This window comes from Palaemon carinicauda, chromosome 15 (genome assembly GCF_036898095.1).
Source record: "Palaemon carinicauda isolate YSFRI2023 chromosome 15, ASM3689809v2, whole genome shotgun sequence".
NCBI lineage: Eukaryota > Metazoa > Arthropoda > Malacostraca > Decapoda > Palaemonidae > Palaemon > Palaemon carinicauda.
The window spans coordinates 8,527,678-8,535,359 of NC_090739.1; positions in this window are offsets into that span (position 1 = coordinate 8,527,678).

Consider the following 7,682-nt stretch of genomic DNA (forward strand, 5'->3'; position numbering starts at 1 on the left):
TTCAGGTCACACCATTTTACCTAATAGCTCTGCCAGTTTTTAACATTGGCCTTTATCCTTTCAAGATTCTCAATGTTACTGGTAGCTTACTGGAAACGTCCCTGCCTGGAATCTGCTGGACGGGAGTTCGAGACCTATTCAACATAGATAGTTTCTAATATTATGTATCACCTCACCATTCTTGTGTGCTAGAGACGGGATGTTTTTTTTGGGGGGTGCCTATAAGTCAACCAGCCGAATCCTCAGCAGCCATTGCCTGGCCCTCCCTGGTCCTAGCTTATTGGATATGAGGCTTGGGCACTGATCATATGTATGAATGGTCAGTCTCTAGAGCATTGTCCCGTCCCTTGACTCTTCCATTCACGAGCGACCTTCAAAACGTAGTAAGTCGCCCGACTTATTTCTTCCAGAGGATCTCTCTTTCAATCTTACTCTCTAAGAATTTTGGACCGTGTACGTTCACATATTTTCTCTTCTATCCCATACATTTGTATTTCTAAGAACATTTTATAAAGCAGGCATCCTGTATAGCAAACATAGCGACACTCCGGACCCGGAATCAGACGAAAGTCAATAAGTTTTTCTCCCACGTAATTATTACAATTTCGTATGGCTAAACGGGGACAGATGATGAAATATTTGGATTTCAATTGAAAAGGAAAAAAATGTATTCGAGACAAATACGAAAAAAAAGTCTCAATTCTAAACAGATTTTGACAAATCTAACAATAATGTTTCAGGAATGGTCAGATATAACGTGAAAAAAAGAGGTTTGGAAAAAAGAAAAAGAAAAAAAAACTGAAAATCCTGCCAATTGAAGACAGTAAACCCCAGAAAGGGGCTTTCGAAGTCAAACTCCAACCTCGATATTTTCACAAAATTAAATTGTTGGGAGCAGTAATATTAGCCGGTAGAATAATTTTAGGCAGTAACTGGTTAGTTCCGATTAAATTCTAAAAATCCATTGCTTATCCGAGTTGATAAAAATGGTTTAAATAAGCGTTATTTCTCGCATCCTAAATCATGTGTAAACAGCTTACATTCAACGTTGTTTACGAAGGAACATAAAAAAATAAATCTGGTGGCACAATTGATTCTATCTGACCTAAAATATACCATCTGCCCTAAAATATACTTACACTTATCTGGTAGCACAACTGATTCTATCTGACCTAAAATATACTTACACTTGTCTGGTAGCACAACTGATTCTATCTGACCTAAATTATACTTACACTTGTCTGGTAGCACAACTGATTCTATCTGACCTAAAATATACTTACACTTGTCTGGTAGCACAACTGATTCTATCTGACCTAAAATATACTTACACTTGTCTGGTAGCACAACTGATTCTATCTGACCTAAAATATACTTACACTTGTCTGGTAGCACAACTGATTCTATCTGACCTAAAATATACTTACACTTACAAAGTCTAAAAAATAAAATAGGATAGTTTCACAAAGCTCGTTTTATTGGAGTCTTTCTCCCCAACCCCCATTCAAAATTTGTCAAGCTTTAAATTAACTTCGAGGAATTAATTTCTTACCTTCATATCTATGGATGAAGTAAGATGGACTGAGAGGAGCTACAGGACAAAGCCAGTGTTCCTTCGATTGGCTACTGGCAAGTTCTGAAGTCCAAAGCTGTCTATATACTCAAAACGAACTACCTATGGGCCAGTGATCACGAGGTTCGTTCAGCAAGTGAGCAAGGATAGGATATAAAAGATATGTGATTGGACTATAAGTAACTATGGCATGATGCTTCAAAAGTAATTATGATGATTTATTGATTGATTTAAAGTTTTCTGGCATCATAATCTCTAAGGTTATTGACCCCGATAACATTTCATATAAAAAATTAAAGAATATTCAATTAAAACCATAAAAGTTAAGATGCCATTATAAAAGTTAAATAGTTTTCAGAAGACCTGCTTCTGAAATAAATCTAAAAATGCCGCTCGCATAGTAGGGCACATCATGTCCAAGAATCTTGCCAAGGATGAACCTGCCATCCTCACCTCGAGGCTCAAACAGATATCTATTTCTTAAGTTGTTATAATTGGGGCATTCGGTCAACATAGGCCTCACTGTTAAAGGTACCAAACACTCGTGTGTCAACCGAGTGTGACCAATGCGGAAACGACAGAGACGTTAATTAGGATGAAAGAGAATGTGTGTGAATCCATAATCGATAAACACGATAAAGGACTTTTATGAGATTGATAATCAAATGCTATGTATCATAGACCAGTGAATCTATTTCAACATATCTTTAAAGTTTAGAGTTAAGCGAGCCTGTTCCTGGTATCTTTCCAAACTATCGAAAAATATGAGAAAATAAGTGAGTAAGCTTTTTAATTTCTTGGTCTAGGAATTGCAAATGGACATAGCCAATTCGTAATAAGTTGAATACAAATTTTACATCTTCATACATCGTTTAATCAAACCTAACCAAATAAGCCATTCGATGCTATATGTACCTATGGCATGACGCTTCAAAAGTAATTAGGATGGAAGAGAATGCGTGTGAATCCATAATCGATAAACATGACAAAGGACTATTTATGAGATTGATAATTAAAGACTATGTATCATAAATCAGTGAATCAATATCAAGATATTTTTAAAGTTTAGAGTTAAACAAGCCTGTTCTTGGAATCTTTCTAAATTATCAAAAAATGAGAGAAATCAAACCAGTTTGGCTAAAAATTGCAATTGCCCATGGCCAATTCTTATTAAGTTAAATGCACTTTTTACATCTTCATACAACTCGCAACAACAAGGACGCTATTCGGTACTATTACTTTTAACAATGAAATAAATTTATTCAAATAAATAACTTAAGGATAAGGGGAACTTAATATTTCATGCGCATTCAGTTATATTAAATAAATTTATTGTAAATGATAAAATTTCGCTCAATAAACAAAATGAAATCTAAAATCCACATAAATTACGTACACTTCTTAACAAGTTAGTAAGGCACCTATATACATAAGCATTTAATGCTAGGGCAAATATGGCAAGCATTCCACTTGATCTATACAAACTAGCTAAAAAACATTGCATGAATTTATATTCGTCTAAATATGTTATAAAAATGGAAAAATAAACACTCATTCTGCAATATAAAATGGCTTAAAGTAATTCACAGAATTGCTAGACCCCGCATTGTTGAAAGACTACAATCTTCAAAAAATGGAAAAATAAATACTCGTTTTGTAATATAAAATGGCTTAAAGTAATTCACAGAATTGCTAGACCCCGCATTGTTGAAAGACTACAATCTTCAAAAAATGGAAAAATAAACACTCATTCTGCAATATAAAATGGCTTAAAGTAATTCACAGAATTGCTAGACCCCGCATTGTTGAAAGACTACAATCTTCAAAAAATGGAAAATAAACACTCATTCTGCAATATAAAATGGCTTAGAGTAATTCACAGAATTGCTAGACCCCGCATTGTTGAAAGACTACAATCTTCAAAAAATGGAAAAATAAATACTCTTTCTGTAATATAAAAGGGCTTAAAGTAATTCACAGAATTGCTAAACCCCGCATTGTTGAAAGACTACACTCAATAATGAACCAGTTCCTGCCTACAATTAGTAAACATGGTGGAACATCTATACAAGACAGCAGACGGCACCTTTTAATTATAAACATTAATGGTTTATGCAAAGTGATTGCATGTAAGACAAGAAAAAGATGCCTTGTACTCTGGCACACTATTCTATCTTATTTCTTTTCCTCTTGTTTTGTTAAAGTTTTATAATTCATACAGAAAATATTTATCTTAATGTTGTTACTGTTCTTAAAATACTTTATCTTTCCTTGTTTCCTTTCCTCGCCAGGCTATTTTCCATGTTGGAGCCCTTGCGCTTATAGCATCCTGTTTTTCCAATTAGGGATGTAGCCTAGCAAGTAATAATAGTATTTTCCATGTTAGAGCCCCTGGGCTTGTAGCACCCTACTTTTCCAACTAGGGTTGTAGCTTAGAAAGTAATAATGATATTTTCCCATGTTGGAGCCCTTGGGCTTATACCATCCTGCGTTTCAAACTAGGGTTGTAGCTTAGCAAGTAATAATAATAATAATAATAATAATAATAATACAGTAATAACAATAATAATATGGAGATGAGTTCACGCTTTAGATGGTCTTCTAATGTAGCTTTTATTGTAATGATAATCAACTTTGATTCTACAGTTGAAGAATGAACGTGGCAGTAACTCTTCGTATAGTTTTCCTCTGGAGCTAAAACTCTCCACAAGGAGAAATGCGTGATGCATTCGCTATATCACTAATGGTCTCATATTATAATCTGCAAGGTGAGAAACACTAGATCTGGTCCGTCCTGGATAGGTTACTACCGAACATAGTGACGAGATTAAATAAATAAATAAATATATATCTATATCTATATCCATATGTACAGGTGTATATATATATATATATATATATATATATATATATATATATATATATATATATATATATATATATTATATATATATACATATATACATATATACATATATATACATACATATCTATATACGTATACACACATTATATATATACATTATATATATATATATATATATATATATATATATATATATATATATATATATATATATATAATGTATATATATATATATATATATATATATATATATATATATATATATATATATATGTATATATGTGTGTATATATATATGTATATATATATGTATGTATATGTATTATATATATATATATATATATATATATATAATTAAAAGGATAAGCATGGTATGAAGACCTCTTGATAAACAAAATGAGATTAGGAAAAGTAATATGCCACGTTCTCTAAAAAGAAAAAAATCTAATCCCATGCTCCTACCAGTATTAACTTATGCATCAGATATTTGGAGCCTTACTAAAGCCTTAGAACATAAGCTAGTCACAACTCAAGAGCTATGAAAAGAATAATGATGGATATAACACTAAAAGAAATCTAGATGAATTCACTCCCAAGACAGGAAGCAATGTTTTGCCTGGCCTTGGTCATTAAAGTGTTTCATGGCGTAGTGATTTCGGTTTCACAAAGATTCACTCGGTTGACGTACCTAAGCTTGTCTTATTATGTTTTTATATTTCTCTCTCTCTCTCTCTCTCTCTCTCTCTCTCTCTCTCTCTCTCTCTCTCTCTCTCTCTCTCTCGAAAGGCAACTAACTCACACATGAGTGGTAATAAGGCGTAATCGAAAATGCACTGAAAACGAATCTGTTAATAACTTATCTGGCCAAAATTCCCTCAATAACATTTTGAAATTAATCTGAGAATCATATATTTGGTAGATTTTTATTTACTAAGAGTTAAGAATGACGTTCTTTTACGTACTATTTTTTTTTTATGAAATATTTAAATTATCGGAAATGGAACACATCCCTAAGACATTCAATAAATTCACGGTGGGGAAGGTGAGGATTGATTGATTGATTTGATGTTTTCTGGCACCCTGGCATGGAAGGTGAGGAAAGGGTGAGGGAAGGATAAGGGCAAGGGTGAGAAAAGGGTAACGGAAGGATAAGGGAAAGGGTGACGGAAGGATAACGAAAGGGTGAGGAAAGGGTAAGGGAGGGATAAGGGAAAGGGTAAGGGAGGGATAAGGGAAAGGGTGAAGAAAGGTGAGGGAAAGGGTGAGGAAAGGATGGGGGAAAGGGGGAGAAAAGGATGGGGGAAAGGGGGAGAATAGGATGGGGGAAAGGGGGAGAATAGGATGGGGAGGAAAGGTGAGTGAAGGATGAGGAATGGGTGAAGGAAAGGGGAGGGAAAGGAAGGGGCAAGGGAGAGGAAAGAGTAAGGAAAAGGTGAGTGAAGGGTGATGAGAGAGTGAGGGAAATTTGAGTGAAGGATGAGGAAAGGGTGAAGGAAAGGTGAGGGAAAGGGAGGGGCAAGGGAGAGGAAAGAGTGAGGGAAAGGTGAGTGAAGGGCGAGGAGAGAGTGAGGGAAAGGTGAGTGAAGGGTGAGTGAAGGATGAGGAAAGGGTGAAGGAAAGGTGAGGGAAAGGGAGGGGCAAGGGAGAGGAAAGAGTGAGGAAAAGGTGAGTGAAGGGTGAGGAGAGGGAGGGAAATTTGAGTGAAGGATGAGGAAAGGGCGAAGGAAAGGTGAGGGAAAGGGAGGGGCAAGGGAGAGGAAAGAGTGAGGAAAAGGTGAGTGAAGGGTGAGAAGAGAGAGAGAGGGAAATTTGAGTGAAGGATGAGGAAAGGGTGAAGGAAAGGCAAGGGAAAGGGAGGGGCTAGGTAGAGGAAAGAGTGAGGAAAAGGTGAGTGAAGGGTGAGGAGAGAGAAAGGGAAATTTGAGTGAAGGATGAGGAAAGGGTGAAGGAAAGGTGAGGGGCACGGGAGGGGCAAGGAAGAGGAAAGAATGAGTGGAGGGTGAGGAGAGAGTGAGGGAAATTTCAGTGAAGGATGAGGAAAGGGTGAAGGAAAGGTGAGGGAAAGGGAGGGGCAAGGGAGAGGAAAGAGTGAGTGAAGGGTGAGGGAAAGGGAGGGGCAAGGGAGAGGAAAGAGTGAGTGAAGGGTGAGGGAAAGGGAGGGGAAAGAGAGAGTGAAGGGTGAGGGAAAGGGAGGGGAAAGGGAGGGGCAAGGGAAAGGAAAGAGTGAGTGAAGGGTGAGGAGAGAGTGAGGGAAATTTCAGTGAAGGGTGAGGAGAGAGTGAGGGAAATTTCAGTGAAGGATGAGGAGAGAGTGAGGGAAATTTCAGTGAAGGATGAGGAGAGAGTGAGGGAAATTTCAGTGAAGGATGAGGAGAGAGTGAGGGAAATTTCAGTGAAGGATGTAGAGAGAGTGAGGGAAATTTCAGTGAAGGATGAGGAGAGAGTGAGGGAAATTTGAGTGTAGGGTGAGGAGAGAGTGAGGGAAATTTGAGCGTAGGGTGAGGAGAGAGTGAGGGAAATTTGAGCGTAGGGTGAGGAGAGAGTGAGGGAAATTTGAGTGAAGGATGAGGAAAGGGTGAAGGAAAGGTGAGGGAAAGGGAGGGACAAGGTAGAGGAAAGAGTGAGGAAAAGATGAGTGAAAGGTTAGGAGAGAGAGGGGGAAATTTGAGTGAAGGGTGAGGAGAGAGAGAGGGAAATTTGAGTGAAGGATGAGGAAAGGTGAAGGAAAGGTGAAGGAAAGGTGAGGGAAAGGAGGGGCAAGGGAGAGGAAAGAGTGAGTGGAGGGTGAGGAGAGAGTGAGGGAAATTTCAGTGAAGGATGAGGAAAGGGTGAGGGAAGGGTGAGGGAAAAAGGCTCTTCACCGAAAAAGATTTTGGCTGGGAGCATGAAATTAACTTGCGGATGGTTTAACAGCTAGGTAATAATAATAATAATAATAATAATAATAATAATAATAATAATAATAATAATAATAATATCTAAATTTAATTGAAAGATTTGTTTTGGGATTAATACTAAAAAATTATTAATTTTCAATTCGAATTATAGACACGCACAAGAATATTCTGTTGGAATTGCTTACATAACTTTAAAGCGATAAAATGGCATATGAGAATTCTTTTTTAAATTAAAATGTTAGTTTGAACTTTATTTAATTTTAATCATCAGCATGATAAATACAGAATGATGACCCAATATACTACAAGTAGTTCCTGAGTATAAGACTTTCTTAATTCCGCAGTT